We start from the raw sequence: 26,613 nt of genomic DNA on the forward strand, positions 1-26,613 counted from the left end.
ACCCTAAAGAACTAGTCTTCTCCCTCCATTCTGAATTTTTATTTTTTTAGGTTTTACGAGATGAAGAATTCCTTTGATCTGAACCATGGTCTGCTACTACACGCTATGATTACTAAACGTAATAATGACACACTCCCGAGTGAAGTAGTATCCTTCATAAGAGGCAAAATGGACGAAGTAAGGAGAGAACTCAGGAAAGATCATCATAAGATACATTTTGGTAAAGGAAAATCAAAATCCGCAATAAAAAGAAGAGCACGACACCTTGAAAGATGTTATAAATCCGGAAAATGGTCACACGAAGGTAAATGTTCAAACAATCAAACATATTCAAATACCGAGTTTGTTACTCTATGCAGAGAAGGACCGTTCATATGTTTAGAAGAAAAGATATTGAAGAATCGAGGTTACGCTTATGTAGCTATGGAAAACCAAATCACACGACTCTCCTATGAGTCAGCTAAAGCAGGTCTCTAAGAATTCTATCTCACAGGTAAGTATGTACAGTTTTTATTTTTATTTATTGCTTTTAACCTATTGATAATAAACGCTGAATCATTTGCTATAAAGTATTAAATTGATATTCAATAAAATTAGGTATGCTAAACCGAAATTATTGATATCGTGAAAAAATTTATTACATCACTGCAAAATTTACCGTTTATTCTTAAGATATAAATATCTTTAATCAATCAACCCAAAATATTTAAAAAATTCGTCAGGAGTAAAACTAGGTTATGGAACCGAAATTACTTTACCGAAAAGAGGGGCGTATATTTTTGATAATATTTGATTGATTAAAGTGAGATAAAAGACCTAAAAGATTTTTAATTTTAATTTTTACCTTATTTTTAAATTAATATTAAATTATTATTGTAAATTTTTAAACCAATATATTTACGTTTTTAAATATTTTAAAAAATTAATATTTTTAATAAAAGTTTGTAAATATTAATGATATTAATTTGAATTTTTAATATTATGCATTTTAAATTTAAGTTTGGTGTGAATTTAAAAACAAAAAAAATACTTTATTTCATTAAGTTAAAAATATGATTTTTAAAATTCGTCGTGAGTTGAAGATTAGGTCGTTGAACCGAAATTGCTTTACCCGAAGGCGGGACGAGAAATTTTATTATCATTATTTTTAATCTTATTGAATTAAAGTATGCCAAAAACATTAAAAAACCAAAAAATCTTTGCTTTTAAAACAACGCTTTAAAATGACAAATTTTAAAATTTTGTCGAGGGACGAACTAGGACTAAGATCCGAAACACCCTCATTCTAAAAAGAAACAAAATTTTTAATTTTTAATTAATTATTTGTTTTAAAAGTATAAGTTATTATTAAAAAAAAAAAAAAGAAAATGACCCCATGCGATCGCATGGGGTTTGGCCTTCAGAACCATGCGGTCGCATGGGAAGGAAAAGCTGGGCAGGTACAAAATTTCCAGTCGCCTGCTTCTGTCTCATAACACAACACACACACACAATACACGAGCACTCTCCCAATCTTTCCCAAAAATCATCAATTTTTCACCAAATTCAACCAAATTTCGTCCTAAAATCAACTACAATCATGTCTTTCTTTAGATGGGGAGGGAAAAAGGTAAAGATTTCCCCCCTAAACTCTTTAAATTTTCAGTTTTAGTGTTCTTGAGCTAATTTTTACCTAATTTAATTTTGTTAATTTCTAGTGTAATTAGAGTTAAATTGTTAGTATATTATGTATGTATAACCTAGATTGATGCTATTTAACATGATTTGAAGCCTTAAACTTCAAAAATTTTAGAAATCTAGGGTTTGTGTTCTTGAGCAATTTGGGGCTTTTTGATATAAACAGGTTATGGCCGATTTTTGTCATGAATTATTGTTAAATTAAGTAGTGTAACATGTTTAGGTAGCTAAATGATCCAAACTTTGATCCTAAACATGATTTTTGAGAATTAAAGTGGACTTTTTAAGTCTAAAATTCATGAACTTGATTAAATTGATGTAAATGCCATTTGAAACTTGTTTAATTGCTAGTAATGATTATTTTGACATGTTATTTGAGTAGAATGCTTATGAACTTTGTAAACATTTTCATATATGATTATTTGAAAAAATGTAGAATTGATAAAAATATGAAAATGAGCATGAGTTTAATATGGATTAAACATGTCATTGTAATTGTTTCAAGTTGTTATTTTGCTAACACTAATGCATATTTGGATGCACAAATTTTGTGTTTAATATGTTTTGCAGAAATATACCGAATCTGGCGGTGGATCATCATCCAGACAACCTGAAAATGAACCTGAACCAGAAATGCAATATGAACCAGAACCTGAACAGGAACAACAACAGGAACAACAATATCATAATGATCAACACATACCGTATTATGATCCGCAATAAGAATATGATAATGCCTACGTACAATTTCCGATTCATCCAATAATAGAACACCCAACGATTCATGAAGAACAGTTGCATCCCAATTTGAGATTTGATCAAAGCTGGAGAGATTACCCGACGTACCAAAGTAACAAATTTAAATTGGTACCGAAAAATGTAGAAGTACCGAGGGTAATCGATTGGGAGCCTTTGGAAAGGGTCCAACTAGCTAACTCAGTTAGGCAGCATCTGATCCAAAGGTATGGTAACTTTTCTTTTCCCGAACTTTTCCATGTTTATATATATTAAATGAAATTGTTATTTACATTATTAAGTGTTTCCAACATGTTAAGCAATCAAACTTGTTAAGACTTGATTAATTTAAATAGGTTTCATATAGACAATTAACCACCCAAGTTGACCGGTGATTCACGAACGTTAAAACTTGTAAAAACTATATGATGACATATATATGGTTATATATATAGTTAAAATGATATTATGATAAGTAAGTATCTCATTAGATATTTTAACAATGTGTTATATATATAAAATTGAGTTTATTAAATTAAGAAACTCGAAACGATATATAACAATTATCGTTATAACAACGTCTTACTAAATACATATGAATCATATTAAGATATTGATACACTATGTTTAATCATGATAAATGATAAGTAAACATGTCATTAAGTGTATTAACAATAAACTACATATGTAAAAACAAGACTACTAACATAATGATTTCGAAACGAGACATATATGTAACGATTATCGTTGTAACAACATTTAACTGTATATATATCATACTAAGATATATTAATATATCATAATATCATGATAATGTAATAATTTAACATCTCTTTAGATATAATAAACAATGGGTTAACAACATTTAACAAGATCGTTAACCTAAAGGTTTCAAAACAACATTTACATGTAACGACTAAAGATGACTTAACGACTCAGTTAAAATGTATATACATGCAGTGTTTTAATATTTATTCATACACTTTTGAAAGACATCAAGACACTTATCAAAATACTTCTACTTAACAAAAATGCTTACAATTACATCCTCGTTCAGTTTCATCAACAATTCTACTCGTATGCACTCATATTCGTACTCATACAATACACAACATTTAGATGTATGTACTATTGGTATATACACTAAAATTATCAGCTCTTAGTAGCCCATGTGAGTCACCTAACACATGTCGGAACCATCATTTGGAAACTAGCATGAAATATCTCATAAAATTACAAAAATATTAGTAATCATTCATGACTTATTTACATGTAAACAAAATTACGCATCCTTTATATCTAATCCATATACCAACGACTAAAAACACCAAGAAACACTTTCATTATTCAATTTTTTGATCTAATTGATCTCTCTCAAGTTCTATCTTCAAGTCCTAAGTGTTCTTCATTAATTCTATAAGTTCTAATTTCATAAAATCAAGAATACTTCCAAGTTTGCTAGCTTACTTCCAATCTTGTAAAGTGATCATCCAACCTCAAGAAATCTTTACTATTTACAGTAAGATATCTTTCTAATATAAGGTAATACTCATATTCAAACTTTGATTCAATTTCTATAACTATAACAATCTTATTTCGAGTGGAAATCTTACTTGAACTTGTTTTCGTGTCATGATTCTGCTTCAAGAACTTTCAAGCCATCCAAGGATCCTTTGAAGCTAGATCTATTTTTTTCATTTCCAGTAGGTTTATCCACAAAACTTGAGGTAGTAATGATGTTCATAACATCATTCGATTCATATATATATAACTACCTTATTCGAAGGTTTAAACTTGAAATCACTAGAACATAGTTTAGTTAATTCTAAACTTGTTCGCAAACGAAAGTTAATCCTTCTAACTTGACTTTTAAAATAAACTAAACACATGTTCTATATCTATATGATATTCTAACTTAATGATTTAAAACCTGGAAACACGAAAAACACTGTAAAACCGGACATACGCCGTCGTAGTAACACCGCGGGCTGTTTTGGGTTTGATAATTAAAAACTATGATAAAATTTGATTTAAAAGTTGTTCTTCTGGGAAAATGATTTTTCTTATGAACATGAAACTATATCCAAAAATCATGGTTAAACTCAAAGTGGAAATATGTTTTTTGAAAATGGTCATCAAGACGTCGTTCTTTCGACTGAAATTACTACCTCTTACAAAAACTACTTGTAACTTATATTTCCAACTAAAAACCTATACTTTTTCTATTTAGATTCATAAAATATAGTTCAATATGAAACCATAGCAATTTGATTCACTCAAAACGGATTTAAAACGAAGTAGTTATGGGTAAAACAAGATTGGATATTTTTTTATTGTTGTAGCTACGGGAAATATTGTAACAATTCTATACAAATCATATCCTAGCTAACTTATATTGTATTATACATGTATTCTAATATATTATGTAATCTTGGGATACCATAGACACGTATGCAAATGTTTTGACATATCATATCGACCCATGTATATATATTATTTGGAACAACCATAGACACTCTATATGCAGTAATGTTTGAGTTAGCTATACAGGGTTGAGGTTGATTCCAAAAATATATATACTTTGAGTTGTGATCTAGCCTGAGACGTGTATACACTGGGTCGTGGATTGATTCAAGATAATATATATCAATTTATTTCTGTACATCTAACTATAGACAAATAGTTGTAGGTTACTAACGAGGACATCTAACTTAATAAACTTAAAACATCAAAATGTATTAAAAATGTGGTAAATATATTTTGAACATACTTTGATATATATATATATATATATATATATATATATATATATATATATATATATATATATATATATATATATATATATATATATATATATATATATATATATATATATTTGTTATAGGTTCGTGAATCGACCAGTGGCCAAGTCTTACTCCCGACGAAGTAAAAATCTGTGAAAGTGATTTATAGTCCCACTTTTAAAATCTAATATTTTGGGATGAGAATACATTCAGTTTTATAAATGTTTTACGAAATAGACACAAGTAAATGAAATTACATTATATGGGTGAATGATCGAAGCCGAATATGCCCCTTTTGCTTGGTAACCTAAGAATTAATAAACCAATCTACTAATTGACACGAATCCTAAAGATAGATCTATTGGGCCTAACGAACCCCATCCAAAGTACCGGATTCTTTAGTACTTCGATGTTGTTTTTATCATGTCCGAAGGATTTCTCGGAATAATAGGGGATATTCTTATATGCATCTTGTTAATATCAGTTACCAGGTGTTCACCATATGAATGATTTTTATCTCTATGTATGGGATGTATATTGAAATATAAAATCTTGTGATCTATTATTATGATTTGATAATATATAGGTTAAACCTATAACTCACCAACATTTTTGTTGACGTTTTAAGCATGTTTATTCTCAGGTGATTATTAAGAGCTTCCGCTGTTACATACTAAAATAAGGACAAGATTTGGAGTCCATGCTTGTATGATATTATGTAAAAACTGCATTCAAGAAACTTATTTTTGATGTAATATATTCTTATTGTAAACCATTAAGTAATGGTCGTGTGTAAACGGTATATTTTAGATTATCATTATTTGATAATCTACGTAATGCTTTTTAAACCTTTATAGATAAAATAAAGGTTATGGTTGTTTTAAAAATGAATGCAGTCTTTGAAAAACGTCTCATATAGAGGTCAAAACCTCGCAACGAAATCAATTAATATGGAACATTTATAATCAATATGAACGGGACATTTCAGTTGGTATCCGAGCGTTGGTCTTAGAGAACCAGAAATTTGCATTAGTGTGTCTTATAGAGTTTGTTAGGATACATTAGTGAGTCTGGAATTCGACCGTGTTTTCTTTAAAAACGATTGCTTAACACTTTTGTTGGAAACTATATATTATTAACATGTAAATATTATGTGATATATTAACCTCTTAATGTGTTTGATATTGTGTGATAGATGTCTACCACTAGTACAAATCCCATCGATTCACCTAATAATAATGAAGAGTCGAATATATTTTGGGAAGATTCACAAATTCCCGAAGAGGAACCGGAAGAAGAGGAACCGGAAGAGGAAGAACCGGAAGAGGAGGAACTGGAAGAAGAGGAACCGAAAGAGGAGGAATTGGAAGAGGAGGAACTGGAAGAAGAAGAGGTTTCGGAGGAAGAAATATTGATACCTATAGTAAATCGATTAAATAAAAGAAAATCCTCAACCAACGGACAAAGTTAATAATGGTCAATGGTGTTTCCTCCGAGGAAGCAAAATATTGGGAAGATTATCAATTTTTCGATGAATCGGATCCCGATGAGGATTCCGATGATGTTATAGAAATTATCTCGACCCAATTTAATAAAGCGAAATAAAATAATAAGGGAAAAGGTATAAAAATAGAGAAACCCGATTCCAACTCCGATGAACTTTATATGTATCGGTAACATCCGTATTTTCTAAAATGTAACAATGACCCGGGAACCTCTAAACCACCAGGTTTTTCGAAACCATTGTGGAAAATGACGGCTCGTACTAGAGGAACACCATATATTCCTAGAAAATTAGGAAAACGAACCAAGTCCGAAGAAGAAGAAACCAGTGATTCAGATTAGAGGGTTGTAATCATGTTGTGTATTATATGTATTGTAGTGTGCTTGTACTTTTATGTTCTATGTAAAAATTGCTTGTATTGTTTGTTAATTATCTTTTACGAATCTAATCCTTGTCTATTTTAGAGTATAAAAACAAAATGGACGTTAAGGGTAGACAACCGAATATTTTAGAAGATCTACCAGAGGATATGATTGAGGAAATCTTGTCTAGAGTCAGTCGGAATTTATCAGCACAATTAATTATGGCAAAATTAACTTGTCAAACATTTGAAAGACTTTTCAGAAATGCCTTAGTTTATAAAAGGCTTTCTTTTGATAGGTGGGGTATACCACATTGGGGAGACCGTAAGTTACGCCGAGTTTTCTTTAAAGCGTTAAATGCGGGGAACCCAAATGCAATTTTACGCTACGGGTTAAGGACTTATTTTGACTCAACATATCCCAACATAGGATTTCGTGAATTAGAAAGAGCTTCTAATATGCAACATAAAGAAGCATGTTATGCTTACGGGTTATTGATGTTCGCTTCTTACCAAAGTGAGAAAAAGAACATCGGATTGCAACTTTTAAATAAAACCTTCCCACAAGTGAAGAATTCAGTAGTTGGGGTGAGAAACAAGGTTTTTAGATTATTACGGGGCTGTTGGACATTATGAAGCCCTCGTCCTTTTGACGACATTACAACATGCTGCCTAGCCAATGGTCATAACGGTTATTTTTCATAAGACCAAGAATGGGAATTCGTCTTAGTAAAACCAGAATGCATGACTTATTTCTGGACTTATGAATTACATGTCTTTATTTCCTTTACTGAACAACTTGCGTATTAACTAGATTTATTTTCAAAACTGTCCTGTATCAAAGTGTACTATATTTCATGTTATATGTAATATAGCGATGTTGTAAGTTTGAAGAATATTTATATGTGATATATTATTATAATCAGTTTTTCATATGGAATTGTAGTAGTTGAATTGTATATTAGCTACTAAGTATGAACTTAACGGGTAGGTAGTACCCGAATTTAAACTTATAAAATGCTAATATGAAGAAAAAGCTTTTATAAATGAGTTCATATTATACTACGAAATACTATTGACTATTCTTAATATTCTGTATGATTAACTCGATTCAGTTGGCTATTTTGAAGGAAATGGCACCGACTACTCGACACACCATGAATACGAGTGAAGAGGAATTTCGTACCTTTCTTGCTGCAAACATAGCCGCAGTATAGGCTACGCTACATACCAACAATAACTCTGAATCTAGCAATGTAGCTAACGGCGCAAGAAATCGTGTAGGATGCTCCTATAAAGAATTCACTGCCTGCAAACCTTTGGAATTTGATGGAACCGAAGGACCAATTGGATTGAAACGGTGGACCAAGAATGTCGAATCGGTGTTTGCCATAAGTAAGTGTACTGAAGAGGACAAAGTTAAGTATGCTACGCATACCTTCACAGGTACTGCGTTAATGTGGTGGAACACCTATCTTGAACAGGTAGGACAAAATGCTGCTTACGCACTACCGTGGTCGGCATTCAAGCAATTGATGAACGAGCAGTACCGTCCTAGAAATGAAGTAAATAAGCTCAAGGTAGAGCTTAAAGAGTTACGAACACAAGGGTTCGACATTAACACGTATGAACGACGATTCACAGAGTTGTGCCTATTGTGTTCGGGAGCGTTCGAAGATGAAGAAGAGAAGATCGACGCGTTTGTAAAAGGGTTACCAGTAAGGATTCAAGAATATGTGAGTTCACACGAGCCCACTTCCATACAAAAGGCAAGTCGAATGGCTCATAAACTCATAAATCAGATTGAGGGAAGAATTAAAGAGCAGGCGGCCGAAGAAGCCAACACGAAACATCTCAAGAAGAAGTGGGAGGAAAACGGTGACAAGAGTCACCAGTACAACAACAATAACAATTACAACCATAATCGCAACAACTATCCCAACAACCGCAACAACAATCGCAACAATAACCGCAATCCTAACAATAACTACAACAAACATCCCAACAACAACAACAACTACAACAACCGTTTCAACAACAATAACAATCCCAACAACAACCTCAATAACAACAACGGCAACAAAAACCAAAAACAGCCATGTCATAGGTGTGAAGAAAATCATCAGGGGTTTTGCATGACATTTTGTAACAGGTGTAAAAGAAATGGTCATAGCGCGACAAAGTGTGAGGTCTACGGACCAAAGTTTAACAGAACTAAAGGAACAAATAGTGTCGGAACAAGTAATGTCGGAACGAATAGTGTCGGAGCAAGTAATACCAACGATGTTTGTTATAAATGTGGAAAACCAGGCTACATTGTTAGAAATTGCCCAAATCAGGGGAATACTAATGGGCAGGGCCGTGGAAGAGTTTTCAATATTAATGCGGCAGAAGCACAGGATGACCCGGAGCTTGTTACAGGTACGTTTCTTATTGACGATAAATCTGCTTATGTTTTATTTGATTTGGGTGCGGATAGAAGCTATATGAGTAGAGAATTTTGTGCTAAATTTAGTTGCCCATTGACGCCTTTGGATAATAAATTTTTACTCGAATTAACAAATGGTAAATTAATTTCAGCAGATAATATATGTCGGGATAAAGAAATTAAACTGGGTGATGAAACGTTTAAGATTGATTTAATACCAATCGAGTTAGGGAGTTTTGATGTAATAATTGGCATGGACTGGTTGAAGAAGCCAAGAGCAGAGGTCGTTTGTTACAAAAATGCTATTCGCATAATGCGTGAAAAAGGAAAACCTTTAATGGTGTACGGAGAAAAGAACAACGCGAAGTTAAATCTTATTAGTAGTTTGAAGGCACAAAAACTAATAAGAAAAGGTTGTTACATCATTCTAGCACACATCGAGGAAGTTAAACCTGAAGAAAAGAACATCATTGATGTTCCCGTCGCAAAAGAATTTTCCGATGTATTTCCGAAAGAATTACCGGGATTACCCCCACATCTATCCGTTGAATTTCAAATAGACCTTGTACCAGGAGCTGCACCAATAGCTCGTGCTCCATACAGACTGGCACCCAGCAAAATGAAAGAATTACAAAGTCAGTTACAGGAACTTTTAGAGCGTGGTTTCATTCGACCAAGTACATCACCATAGGGAGCTCCTGTTCTGTTTGTCAAGAAGAAAGATGGTACATTCAGGTTTTGTATCGACTACCGAGAGTTGAACAAACTTACCATCAAGAACCGTTACCCATTACCAAGAATCGACGACTTATTTGATCAACTACCAGGCTCGTCGGTTTATTCGAAGATCGATTTATGTTCTGGATATCACCAAATACGGGTGAAAGAGGATGACAATCCGAAGACTGATTTAGGACGCGTTACGATCATTACGAGTTTATAGTTATGCCGTTTGGATTGACTAACGCACCAGCTGTGTTCATGGACCTCATGAACCGAGTGTGTGGGCCATATATTGACAAGTTTGTCATTGTTTTCATCGATGACATAATTATTTACTCGAAGAATGATCAAGAGCACGAAGAACATTTGAGAAAAGTGCTAGAGTTGCTGAGAAAAGAAAAACTGTACGCTAAGTTTTCAAAGTGTGCATTTTGGTTGGAAGAAGTTCAATTCCTCGGTCATATAGTGAACAAAGAAGGTATTCAGGTGGATCCAGCAAAGATTGAAACCGTTGAAAAGTGGGAAACCCCGAAAATTCCGAAACACATACGCCAATTTTTAGGGCTAGCTGGTTATTACAGGAGATTCATCCACGATTTTTCCAAAATAGCAAAACCCTTGACTGCATTAATGCATAAAGGGAAGAAATTTGAATGGAAGGATGAACAAGAAAAAGCGTTTCAATTGTTGAAGAAAAAGTTAACTACGGCACCTATATTGTCATTACCTGAAGGGAATGATGATTTTGTGATATATTGTTATGCCTCAAAGCAAGGTCTCGGTTGTGTATTAATGCAACGAACGAAGGTGATTGCTTATGCGTCTAGACAATTGAAGATTCACGAGCAGAATTATACGACACATGATTTAGAATTTGGCGCGGTTGTTTTTGCATTAAAGACTTGGAGGCACTACTTATATAGGGTCGAAAGTATTATATATACTGACCACAAAGGTCTTCAACACATATTTAATCAAAAAAAACTGAACATGAGGCAGCGCAGATGGATTGAATTATTGAATGATTATGACTTTGAGATTTGTTATCACCCGGGAAAGGCAAATGTGGTAGCCGACGCCTTGAGCAGAAAGGACAGAGAACCCATTCGAGTAAAAGCTATGAATATAATGATTCACACTAACCTTACTACTCAAATAAAGGAGGCGCAACAAGGAGTTTTAAAAGAGGGAAATTTAAAGGATGAAATACCCAAAGGATCGGATAAGCATCTTAATATTCGGGAAGACGGAACCCGGTATAGGGCTGAAAGGATTTGGGTACCAAAATTTGGAGATATGAGAGAAATGGTACTTAGAGAAGCTCATAAAACCAGATACTCAATACATCCTGGAATGGGGAAGATGTACAAGGATCTCAAGAAATATTTTTGGTGGCCGGGTATGAAAGCCGATGTTGCTAAATACTTAGGAGAATGTTTGACGTGTTCTAAGGTCAAAGCTGAGCATCAGAAACCATCAGGTCTACTTCAACAACCCGAAATCCTGGAATGGAAATGGGAAAACATTTCCATGGATTTCATCACTAAATTGCCAAGGACTGCAAGTGGTTTTGATACTATTTGGGTAATAGTTGATCGTCCCACCAAATCAGCACACTTCCTGCCAATAAGAGAAGATGACAAGATGGAGAAGTTAGCACGACTATATTTGAAGGAAGTCGTCTCCAGACATGGAATACCAATCTCTATTATCTCTGATAGGGATGGCAGATTTATTTTAAGATTCTGGCAGATATTACAGCAAGCATTAGGAACTCGTCTATACATGAGTACTGCCTATCATCCACAAACTGATGGGCAGAGCGAAAGGATGATACAAACACATGAAGACATGCTACGAGCATGTGTTATTGATTTCGGAAATAGTTGGGTTCGACATCTACCGTTAGCAGAATTTTTCTACAACAACAGCTACCATTCAAGCATTGAGATGGCGCCGTTTGAAACACTTTATGGTAGAAAGTGCAGGTCACCGATTTGTTGGAGTGAAGTGGGGGATAGACAAATTACGGGTCCGAAGATAATACAAGAAACTACCGAGAAGATCATCCAAATTCAACAACGGTTGAAAACCGCCCAAAGTCGACAAAGGAGCTACGCCGACATTAAAAGAAAAGATATAGAATTTGAAATTGGAGAGATGGTCATGCTTATGGTTGCACCTTGGAAAGGCATTGTTGGATTTGGTAAATGAGGGAAATTAAATCCAAGGTATATAGGACCATTCAAGATTATTGATCGTGTTGGACCAATAGCTTACCGACTTGAATTACCACAACAACTCGCGTCTGTACGTAACACTTTCCACGTCTCAAATTTAAAGAAATGTTTTGGTAAAGAAGATCCCACTATTCCATTAGATGAAATCTAAATCAACGAAAAACTTCAATTCGTCGAAGAACCCGTCGAAATAATGGATCCTGAGGTTAAAAGACTTAAGCAAAACAAGATACCAATTGTTAAAGTTCGATGGAATGCTCGTAGAGGACCCGAGTTCACCTGGGAACGAGAATATCAGATGAAGAAGAAATACCCGCACTTATTTCCAGAAGATACGTCAACACCTCCAACTACTTAAAATTTCGGGACGAAATTTATTTAACGGGTAGGTACTGTAGTGACCCGAACTTTTCAATGTTTATATATATTAAATGAAATTGTTATTTACATGATTAAGTGTTTACAAAATGTTAAGCAATCAAACTTGTTAAGACTTGATTAATTTAAATAGGTTTCATATAGACAATTGACCAGCCAAGTTGACCGGTGATTCACGAACGTTAAAACTTGTAAAAACTATATGATGACATATATATGGTTATATATATAGTTAACATGATATTATGATAAGTAAGTATCTCATTAGGTATTTTAGCAATGTGTTATATACATAAAATTGAGTTTATTGAATAAAGAAACTCGAAACGATATATATAACGATTATCGTTATAACAACGTCTTACTAAATACATATGAATCATATTAAGATATTGATACACTATGTTTAATCATGATAAATGATAAGTAAACGTGTCATTAAGTGTATTAACAATGAACTACATATGTAAAAACAAGACTACTAACTTAATGATTTCGAAACGAGACATATATGTAACGATTATCGTTGTAACAACATTTAACTGTATATATATCATACTAAGATATATTAATATATTATAATATCATGATAATGTAATAATTTAACATCTCTTTAGATATAATAAACAATGGGTTAACAACATTTAACAAAATAGTTAACCTAAAGGTTTCAAAACAACATTTACATGTAACGACTAACGATGACTTAACGACTCAGTTAAAATGTATATACATGTAGTGTTTTAATAGAAATAATTCAAGACACTTATCAAAATACTTCTACTTAACAAAAATGCTTACAATTACAACCTCGTTCAGTTTCATCAACAACTCTACTCGTATGCACCCGTATTCGTACTCGTACAATACACAACTTTTAGATGTATGTACTATTGGTATATATACTCTAATGATCAGCTCTTAGCATCCCATGTGAGTCACCTAACACATGTGGGAACCATCATTTGGAAACTAGCATGAAATATCTCATAAAATTACAAAAATATTAGTAATCATTCATGACTTATTTACATGTAAACAAAATTACACATCCTTTATATCTAATCCATATACCAACGACCAAAAACACTTATAAATACTTTCATTATTCAATTTTCTTCATCTAATTGATCTCTCTCAAGTTCTATCTTCAAGTTCTAAGTGTTCTTCATAAATTCTATAAGTTCTAATTTCATAAAATCAAGAATACTTCCAAGTTTGCTAGCTTACTTCCAATCTTGTAAAGTGATCATCCAACCTCAAGAAATCTTTCTTATTTACAGTAAGATATCTTTCTAATACAAGGTAATGCTCATATTCAAACTTTGATTCAATTTCTATAACTATAACAATCTTATTTCGAGTGGAAATCTTACTTGAACTTGTTTTCGTGTCATGATTCTGCTTCAAGAACTTTCAAGCCATCCAAGGATCCTTTGAAGCTAGATCTATTTTTCTCATTTATAGTAGGTTTATCCACAAAACTTGAGGTAGTAATGATGTTCATAACATTATTCAATTCATATATATAAAACTACCTTATTCAAAGGTTTAAACTTGAAATCACTAGAACATAGTTTAGTTAATTCTAAACTTGTTCGCAAACAAAAGTTAATCCTTCTAAATTGACTTTTAAAATTAACTAAACACATGTTCTATATCTATATGATACGCTAACTTAATGATTTAAAACCTGGAAACATGAAAAACACTGTAAAACCGGACATACGCTGTCGTAGTAACACCGCGGGCCGTTTTAGGTTTGATAATTAAAAACTATGATAAACTTTGATTTAAAAGTTGTTCTTCTGGGAAAATAATTTTTCTTATGAACATGAAACTATATCCAAAAATCATGGTTAAACTCAAAGTGGAAGTATGTTTTTCAAAATGGTCATCAAGACGTCGTTCTTTCGACTAAAATGACTACCTCTTATAAAAACGACTTGTAACTTATATTTTCGACTATAAACCTATACTTTTTATGTTTAGATTCATAAAATAGAGTTCAGTATGAAACCATAGCAATTTGATTCACTCAAAACGGATTTAAAACGAAGTAGTTATGGGTAAAACAAGATTGGATATTTTTTGATTATTGTAGCTACGGAAACTATTGTAACAATTCTATACAAATCATATCCTAGCTAACTTATATTGTATTATACATGTATTCTAATATATTATGTAATCTTGGGATACCATAGACACGTATGCAAATGTTTTGACATATCATATCGACCATGTATATATATTATTTGGAACAACCATAGACACTCTATATGCAGTAATGTTTGAGTTAGTTATACAGGGTTGAGGTTGATTCCAAAAATATATATACTTTGAGTTGTGATCTAGCCTGAGACGTGTATACACTGGGTCGTGGATTGATTCAAAATAAAATATATCAATTTATTTCTGTACATCTAACTATAGACAACTAGTTGTAGGTTACTAACGAGGACAGCTGACTTAATAAACTTAAAACATCAAAATGTATTAAAATGTTGTAAATATATTTTGAACATACTTATATATATATATATATATATATATATATATATATATATATATATATATATATATATATATATATATATTTGTTATAGGTTCGTGAATCAACCAGTGGCCAAGTCTTACTCCCGACGAAGTAAAAATCTGTGAAAGTGAGTTATAGTCCCACTTTTAAAATCTAATATTTTGGGATGAGAATACATGCAGTTTTATAAATGTTTTACGAAATAGACACAAGTAAATGAAACTACATTATATGAGTGAAAGATTGAAGCCGAATATGCCCTTTTTGCTTGGTAACCTAAGAATTAGTAAACCGATCTACTAATTGACGCGAATCCTAAAGATAGATCTATTGGGCCTAACGAACCCCATCCAAAGTACCGGATGCTTTAGTACTTCGATGTTGTTTTTATCATGTTCGAAGGATTTCCCGAAATGATAGGGGATATTCTTATATGCATCTTGTTAATGTCAATTACCAGGTGTTCACCATATGAATGATTTTATCTCTATGTATGGGATGTATATTGAAATATGAAATCTTGTGGTCTATTATTATGATTTGATAATATATATGTTAAACCTATAACTCACCAACATTTTTGTTGACGTTTTAAGCATGTTTATTCTCATGTGATTATTAAGAGCTTCCGCTGTTGCATACAAAAATAAGGACAAGATTTGGAGTCCATGCTTGTATGATATTATGTAAAAACTGCATTCAAGAAACTTATTTTTGATGTAATATATTCTTATTGTAAACCATTATGTAATGGTCGTGTGTAAACGGTATATTTTAGATTATTGATAATCTACGTAATGCTTTTTAAACCTTTATAGATAAAATAAAGGTTATGGTTGTTTTAAAAATGAATGCAGTCTTTGAAAAACGTCTCATATAGAGGTCAAAACCTCGCAACGAAATCAATTAATATTGAACGTTTATAATCAATATGAACGGGACATTTCAAGAGAGAGGTTCAGATGAGGAAATGGAGGAACCGGATGACATTAGGGATGTCATTAGGGAGGCTGTTACTGACGTTTACCAGCGTATAGATGAGGTAGAAATGATAAACGAGGCTAGACATAGTCAGTTCGAGCAGTGGCACGCCGAGAATGTGTATGAGCATTCCAGGCAACGACAACATGATAGATGGCACTATCATCAGCATCAGATCATGAGCCAGCTATCACCTCAGGTACCAAATAACTACGTACCGACCCGACCTGCTTACTATCTGCCACACCAGCCCGATATGCTGTCACCATTTACTCTCTACGACCCCAACCAAGCCTATCAGTACACCTATAACCAACCGTGGAACCCGACTGACGACATGAACTGGAACCCCTTTCCAGATTGATACAGTTCCCGTTGGTGAATTTCTATGCTTTTTATCTTTTTATTATTTTTATTTATTTATGTTTAAACATATAATCTTGTGATACTTTTATGTAATTTTTAACATTTTTATTATATTGTACTAATATTTCATATTTGATTTGAAAGTGGGATGTTAAGTCCCATTTCAAATTACCATGCATGTTATTATTTGTATGTATGTATATTGTCAATTGTACACAACAGGATAAAACAGCGAATTTTCAAAGACTGGCATTAAGTTCAGCAAAAGCTACTAATTTTGACGACAAAACGAAAAAAAAAATGTGATGTAAGAACAAGACAGAATGAACAAATGATGTGCACCATTTATCATTCAACAAACAAACGCCAATATGTTTGGAAACTTTGGTAAAATTTAATCATTTTTCTACGCTAATCACCCTCAATAATTTAAATTGTTACTAATTTCTTACAAATGAGGGCATTTCAAGATCTTAAGTGTGGGAAGGGGTTAAATTCTTTCGGATTTTTAAAATTTTTGACTTATACACTTGGTTACCATTAAAAATACTAGTAACGCAGTAGTTGTATTAGAATCTAGTGCTCTCTGATAATAAAGAACAGCCCTAGTCTTATATACTGACTACCCAAATCTAGTAAAATTTTTCAAAATTTTCAATTAAATGAACTCAAAATCATGTTTATACAAATTTATGAACGATAAAACTAGGTGTTGATACCGTAATTATTGTCACCTCGGAAAGGACATAAATTGAGAAACAACCCAAAATTTTAGAATTCATATAAAATGGAATAGAGAAAAATAAAAAGGCAAAGAAAGGAAAATAAAAGCCAAGTGTGGGAAATATTTACCAAGTTATTTAGAACATATGTCACATATTTTTGTACAAATAATTGAAGATACTTTTGTTTTGGACGATTTTAATCAAGTTTTACCCAGTTTATTGTAATAGAATTTAAAAAGGAAGTAAAGTCTTCCGAGAAAAAGACACGCGCTTCTTGATTTAGGTCAGGAAGTTGTCGTCCAAACTAGTTGTAGAGTCTACGAAAAACCTTGAAAAGTTTTCTTGAAGATCAGCTGGAAATCCACGGACCTCAGCATCAAACAGGGTCACCAAGTGGTCAGACTTATCCTAACTGTGAGAGGATATGTCTCGTACAATAGGGGGTACCATGCAAATTAGCTTATAAGATTAATGAATCCGATCCCCAGAAAGGATAATCTCCTTAAAAATCAAAAATCAGCTTTTAAGCCTGATATTACTCAAACCTTGAGATTGACCTTAAAGATTGAGAATTACAAACTCATGGAATTCGATGATATCTAAACTCGAGCTTGAACGAGAAAATATTTTGATTAAATTACAAACCGATTTGTTTTCTGAAAACCCATTTTCAATGCGTTCATTACCATTGAACGTAAAATCCTAGGAATTCACCTGGAATTCATTAGGTCACCTGAACCAAATCGGGTGTCAACCGTAAGAACGGTGGTTGCATAGCATGGTTAAAGACAGGACCTTGTGCCAGACCGAAAAACTATAGGATGATCTTTACTATTGCTCATACAAAGGATAGTAATTGCATCCGACACGTTATAGACCATAATCAAAAGCATGTCACGGGACATTGCCTTAACAGTTGCTGTTCAACGCTTTCCTTTACAACTGGATGGTAGTTTCCCGAAAGGTAATATACGGAGCAAGTATACTGGACGTGTTGCTTTCCCAATACAAGGTTAGCAAGTGGGTGACACAAAACCTCAAGTTTTGAGCTAAAATTTTTAAATCTGAAACCCACAAAAAAAATTTTGCAAACACCGGTGAAGGGTTATTCCGAAAAACTTATCTAGGGTAAAAGTTAGATTGAATTTTCAAAAAGATCAAATGTTTTCATAAAGATCCAATTTTCTTAAAGGATCTAAATTTTCATAGTCATGTGGGACTGTAAACCACAACTTTACTATCATTGTTCATACCGCCGTATAGAAATCACTGATGTAGAAAGTGTGAAGAATAAAGAAGTGATTCTTGTAAAGCTATATTAAAGTTCTATATTGCTTGAGAACAAGCAACGCTCAAGTGTGGGAACATTTGATAATGCTAAAAATGAACATATATTTAATAGCATTATCCCTCAAGAAAGACAAGCTTTTAGTTGCAACTGTTCTATTTACAAGTGATATTCGTTTAAATATTAATGGTTGAAGACAAAAGACAGATTCGACGATTTGAAGACGCAAATGACCAAAAAGCTAAAAAGTACACAGTACAATCCAAGAGGTTCAATTTATTGATAAGAAACGTCTAAAAGTTACAAGAGTACGAGCCGCAAAATGCAAAGTACAAGATATTAAATTGTACGCGAGGACGTTCGAAAATCCGGAACCGGGACCAGAGTCAACTCTCAATGCGCGACGCAACGGACTAAAAATTACAAGTCAACTATGCACATGAATATAATATAATATATAATTAATTCTTAAAATTATATATATATATATATATATATATATATATATATATATATATATATATATATATATATATATATATATATATATATATATATATATATAAAACAATCGGCAAATAAAAAAACAAAAGATCCTGAGCTGTAAAATGGTGCCATGGGATCGCATGGCCAGAAGGCACAAGATCCATGCGGTCGCATGGATCACTGTAGCAGGCCACATTCTTTAAATAGCACGATTTCTGGCCGAATTTTACACTCCATCATCAGTCTCTCTTACTCTCAAATATATATATATATATATATATATATATATATATATATATATATATATATATATATATATATATATATATATATATATATATATATATATATATATATATTTATATTTATAATTTTAATTTTAAATTAATAATAATAAGGTTATAGTGGCGAATGTTGTAAGTGTGTAAGTCGAAATTCTGTCCGTGTAACGCTACGCTATTATTAATCATTGTAAGTTATGTTCAACCTTTTTAAATTAATGTCTCGTAGCTAAGTTATTATTATGCTTATTTAAGCTGAAGTAATTGTGATGTTGGGCTAAAATATTAAAGACGGGGTTATTGGGCTTTGTACCATAATTGGGGTTTGGACAAAAGACCGACACTTGTGAAAATTAGACTATGGGCTATTAATGGGCTTTATATTTGTTTAATTGAATGATAGTTCGTTAATTTAATATAAAGATTTACAATTGGACGTACCTATAAATAACCATATACACTCGATCGGACACGATGGGTGGGATATTTATAAGAACTAATAATCGTTCATTTGACCGGACACGGGAATGGATTAATAGTCAATGGACTCATTAAAACAGGGGTGAATTATGTACAAGGACACTTGGCATAATTATTAACAAAGTATTAAAACCTTGTTACAGTTTAAGTCCCCAATTAGTTAGAATATTTGACTTCGGATATAAGGATAATTTGACGAGGACACTCGCACTTTATATTTATGACTGATCGACTGTTATGGAAAAAACCAGATGGACATATCGAATAATCCAGGACAAAGGACAATTAACCCATGGTAATAAACTAAAATCAACACATCAAACATCATGATTACGGAAGTTTAAATAAGCATAATTCCTTTAATTCATATTTCATCGCACTTTTATTTACTGTCATTTTATTCATTGCATTTTTATTTATCGCACTTTTTAATTATCGTACTTTTTAATTATCATAATTTTATTTATCGTCATTTTATTTATGGCACTTTAAATTATTTCATTTTAATTATCGTCATTTACTTTATGCTTTAAATTAAGTTATATTTATTTTTAATATTTTACATTAGGTTTTAACTGCGACTTAAGACATAAAATTGACAAACCGGTCTCATTAAACGGTAAAAACCCTCTTTTATAATAATAATACTGCTTATATATATATATATATATATATATATATATATATATATATATATATATATATATATACAAATATAGTTTTAAAAATATAGCATTGAACTTGGCTAGCTCCCTGTGGAACGAACCGGACTTACTAAAAACTACACTACTGTACGTTTAGGTACACTGCCTATAAGTGTTGTAGCAAGGTTTAGGTATATCCACTCTATAAATAAATAAATAACTTGTGTAAAATTGTATCGTATTTAATAGTATTTCGTATAAAAATATAACTATTTCGTATAAAACGAAGAAGTTATGGGTAAAACAAAATTGGATAATTTTTCTTGTTGTAGCTACATGAAATTTGTAACAAATCTATACTAACCATAACTTAACTAACTTATATTGTATTATACATGTACTCTAACATATTATGTAACCTTGATAGACCATAGACACGTATACAATGTTTTGACATATCATATCGACGTCATATATATATATATATATATATATATATATATATATATATATATATATATATATATATATATATATATATATATATATATATATATATATATATATATATTATTTGGAACAACCATAGACACTCTATACGTGGTAATTGTAGTGACCCGAACTTTTCCAAGTTTATATATATTAATTGAGATTGATATTTACATGATTAAATGTTTCCAACATGTTAAGCAATCAAACTTGTTAAGACTTGATTAATTGAAATATGTTTCATATAGACAATTGACCACCCAAGTTGACCGGCGATTCACGAACGTTAAAACTTGTAAAAACGACATGACGATATATATGTAGTGACCCGAACTTTTCCATGTTTATATATATTAATTGAGATTGATATTTACATGATTAAATGTTTCCAACATGTTAAGCAATCAAACTTGTTAAGACTTGATTAATTGAAATAGGTTTCATATAGACAATTGACCACCCAAGTTGACCGGTGATTCACGAACGTTAAAACTTGTAAAAACTATATGATGACATATATATGGTTATATATATAGTTAACATTATATTATGATAAGTAAACATATCATTAAGTATATTAACAATGAACTACATATGTAAAAACAAGACTACTAACTTAATGATTTTGAAACGAGACATATATGTAACGATTATCGTTGTAACGACATTTAATGTATATATATCATATTAAGAGATATTCGTACATCATAATATCATGATAATATAATAATTTAAAATCTCTTTTGATATTATAAACATTGGGTTAACAACATTTAACAAGATCGTTAACCTAAAGGTTTCAAAACAACATTTACATGTAACGACTAACGATGACTTAACGACTCAGTTAAAATGTATATACATGTAGTGTTTTAATATGTATTTATACACTTTTGAAAGACTTCAATACACTTATCAAAATACTTCTACTTAACAAAAATGCTTACAATTACATCCTCATTCAGTTTCATCAACAATTCTACTCGTATGCACCCGTATTCGTACTCGTACAATACACAGCTTTTAGATGTATGTACTATTGGTATATACACTCCAATGATCAGCTCTTAGCAGCCCATGTGAGTCACCTAACACATGTGGAAACCATCATCTGGCAACTAGCATGAAATATCTCATAAAATTACAAAAATATGAGTAATCATTCATGACTTATTTACATGAAAACAAAATTACATATCCTTTATATCTAATCCATACACCAACGACCAAAAACACCTACAAACACTTTCATTCTTCAATTTTCTTCATCTAATTGATCTCTCTCAAGTTCTATCTTCAAGTTCTAAGTGTTCTTCATAAATTCCAAAAGTTCTAGTTTCATAAAATCAAGAATACTTTCAAGTTTGCTAGCTCACTTCCAATCTTGTAAGGTGATCATCCAACCTCAAGAAATCTTTGTTTCTTACAGTAGGTTATAATTCTAATACAAGGTAATAATCATATTCAAACTTTGGTTCAATTTCTATAACTATAACAATCTTATTTCAAGTGATGATCTTACTTGAACTTGTTTTCGTGTCATGATTCTGCTTCAAGAACTTCGAGCCATCCAAGGATCCATTGAAGCTAGATCCATTTTTCTCTCTTCCAGTAGGTTTATCCAAGGAAATTAAGGTAGTAATGATGTTCCTAACATCATTCGATTCATACATATAAAGCTATTTTATTCGAAGGTTTAAACTTGTAATCACTAGAACATAGTTTAGTTAATTCTAAACTTGTTCGCAAACAAAAGTTAATCCTTCTAACTTGACTTTTAAAATCAACTAAATACATGTTCTATATCTATATGATATGCTAACTTAATGATTTAAAACCTGGAAACACGAAAAACACCGTAAAACCGGATTTACGCCGTCGTAGTAACACCGCGGGCTGTTTTGGGTTAGTTAATTAAAAACTATGATAAACTTTGATTTAAAAGTTGTTATTCTGAGAAAATGATTTTTATTATAAACATGAAACTATATCCAAAAATTATGGTTAAACTCAAAGTGGAAGTATGTTTTCTAAAATGGTCATCTAGACGTCGTTCTTTCGACTGAAATGACTACCTTTACAAAAACGACTTGTAACTTATTTTTCCGACTATAAACCTATACTTTTTCTGTTTAGATTCATAAAATATAGTTCAATATGAAACCATAGCAATTTGATTCACTCAAAACGGATTTAAAATGAAGAAGTTATGGGTAAAACAAGATTGGATAATTTTTCTCATTTTAGCTACGTGAAAATTGGTAACAAATCTATTCCAACCATAACTTAATAAACTTGTATTGTATATTATGTAATCTTGAGATACCATAGACACGTATACAATGTTTCGACCTATCATGTCGACACATCTATATATATTTCGGAACAACCATAGACACTCTATATGTGAATGTTGGAGTTAGCTATACAGGGTTGAGGTTGATTCCAAAATATATATAGTTTGAGTTGTGATCAATACTGAGATACGTATACACTGGATCGTGGATTGATTCAAGATAATATTTATCGATTTATTTCTGTACATCTAACTGTGGACAACTAGTTGTAGGTTACTAACGAGGACAGCTGACTTAATAAACTTAAAACATCAAAATATATTAAAAGTGTTGTAAATATATTTTGAACATACTTTGATATATATGTATATATTGTTATAGGTTCGTGAATCAACCAGTGGCCATGTCTTACTTCCCGACGAAGTAAAAATCTGTGAAAGTGAGTTATAGTCCCACTTTTAAAATCTAATATTTTTGGGATGAGAATACATGCAGGTTTTATAAATGATTTACAAAATAGACACAAGTACGTGAAACTACATTCTATGGTTGAATTATCGAAATCGAATATGCCCCTTCTTATTAAGTCTGGTAATCTAAGAATTAGGGAACAGACACCCTAATTGACGCGAATCCTAAAGATAGATCTATTGGGCCTAACAAACCCCATCCAAAGTACCGGATGCTTTAGTACTTAGAAATTTATATCATATCCGAAGGGTGTCCCGGAATGATGGGGATATTCTTATATATATGCATCTTGTTAATGTCGATTACCAGGTTTTCACCATATGAATGATTTTTATCTCTATGTATGGAATGTGTATTGAAATATGAAATCTTGTGGTCTATTATTATGATTTGATATATATAGGTTAAACCTATAACTCACCAACATTTTTGTTGACGTTTTAAGCATGTTTATTCTCAGGTGATTATTAAGAGCTTCCGCTGTCGCATACTTAAATAAGGACGAGATTTGGAGTCCATGCTTGTATGATATTGTGTAAAAACTGCATTCAAGAAACTTATTTTGTTGTAACATATTTGTATTGTAAACCATTATGTAATGGTCGTGTGTAAACAGGATAATTTAGATTATCATTATTTGATAATCTACGTAAAGCTTTTTAAACCTTTATTTATGAAATAAAGGTTATGGTTTGTTTTAAAATGAATGCAGTCTTTGAAAATCGTCTCATATAGAGGTCAAAACCTCGCAACGAAATCAATTAATATGGAACGTTTTTAATCAATAAGAACGGGACATTTCAGTTGGTATCCGAGCGTTGGTCTTAGAGAACCAGAATTTTGCATTAGTGTGTCTTATCGAGTTTGTTAGGATGCATTAGTGAGTCTGGACTTCGACCGTGTTTAGTTGAAAAATGATTGCTTAACAAATTTTGTTGGAAACTATATATTTTTAACATGTGAATATTATGTGATATATTAATCTCTTAACGCGTTTGATATTATGTGATAGATGTCTACCTCTAGAACAAGTCCCATTGACTCACCTAATAATAATGAAGAGTCAAATGTAAATTGGAATGATTCGTGGACTGATTCACAAGTTCCCGAAGAGGAACCGGAAGAAGAGTCGGAACCGGAAGAAGAATCGAAACCGGAAGAAGAATCGGAACCGGATGAAGAAATAGAACCGGTGGGGGAAATAATAAAACAGTTAAGTAAAAGAAAATCCTCAACCAACCGACCAAGGTTAATTATGGTCAATGGTGTTTCCGTCAAGGAAGCAAAATATTGGGAGGATTACCAATTCTCCGATGAATCGGATTCCGACGAGAATTCCGATGATGTTATAGAAATTACCCCAACTGAATTTAAAAAGGCAAAAGAAAATAATAATAAGGGAAAGGGCATAAAAATAGAGAAATCTAATTCCAACCCCGATGAACTTTATATGTATCGTCAACCCCCGAAGTCCTTAAGTTGTAAGAATGACCCGGGAACCTCTAAACCACCAGGTTTTTCTAAACCAATGTGGAAAATTACGGCTCGTATTAGGGGAACATCATATATCCCTAGAAACTTGGCAAAACGAACCAAAACCGAAGAAGAAGAAACGAGCGAGTCGGAATAAGATAGTTGTATTCGTGTGGTGTAATATATGTAATATAGTGTGCTTATGCTTTATGATATATGTAAAAATTGCTTGTATTAATAAGTATTTTTTTTATGAATCTAACTCTTGTCTATTTTACAGTTTAAAAACACAAAATGGATAGACAACCCAATATTTTAAGAGACCTACCCGGAGACATGATTGATAAAATCTTGTCTAGAGCCGGTCAGAATTCCTCGGCACAACAATTTAAGGCGAGATCAGTTTGTAAGACATTCGAAGAACGTTCCAAGAATGTCTTGGTTTATAAGAGACTTTCATTTGAAAGATGGGGGATATCACATTGGGAAACCCATAAGTTACGATGTGTTTATTTTGACGCATATATTGCGGGGAACCCAAATGCTATTTTACGCAACGGGTTAAGAAATTATTTTGACTCAATATATCCGAATATTGGACTTCGTGATTTAGAAAAAGCGGCTAAAATGCAACATAAAGAAGCATGTTATGCTTACGGATTAGTAATGTTCGCTTCTCACCAAAGTGAGAACAAGAACATCGGGCTACAACTATTAAACAAAACGTTTCCACAAGTGACGGAGTCGGTAATTGGGGTAAGAAATGAGGTTTTTAGATTGTTACGGGACTGTTGGACATTACGTAACCCTCGTCCTTTTAACGACGTTACAACACGCTGTCTTATCAACGGCCATAACGGTTATGTTCCACAAGACCAAGGATGGGAAGTAATCCTAGTAAAACCAGAATGCATGACTTGTTTCTGGACGTATGAATTACGTGTCTTTATTGCCTTTGCTGAACGACTTGTGTACTAGCTAGAATTATCTTCACAACTATCTTGTATCAAAGTTATTGTGTGCTATATTTCATGCTTTATGTAAAATAAGCGGTATTGTAAGTTTGTAAAATATTGTATAAAAGTTTGAACGCGAAATATTATTATAATCAGTTTTTCATATAGAATTGTAGTAATTGAATTGTATATTAGCTACTAAGTATGAACTTAACGGGTAGGTACTACCCGAATTTAAACTTATAAAACGCTAATATGAAGAAAAAGCTTTTATAAATGAGTTCATATTATGCTACGAAATACTA

This window comes from Rutidosis leptorrhynchoides, chromosome 5 (assembly GCF_046630445.1).
Source record: "Rutidosis leptorrhynchoides isolate AG116_Rl617_1_P2 chromosome 5, CSIRO_AGI_Rlap_v1, whole genome shotgun sequence".
In the NCBI taxonomy this organism is placed as follows: domain Eukaryota; kingdom Viridiplantae; phylum Streptophyta; class Magnoliopsida; order Asterales; family Asteraceae; genus Rutidosis; species Rutidosis leptorrhynchoides.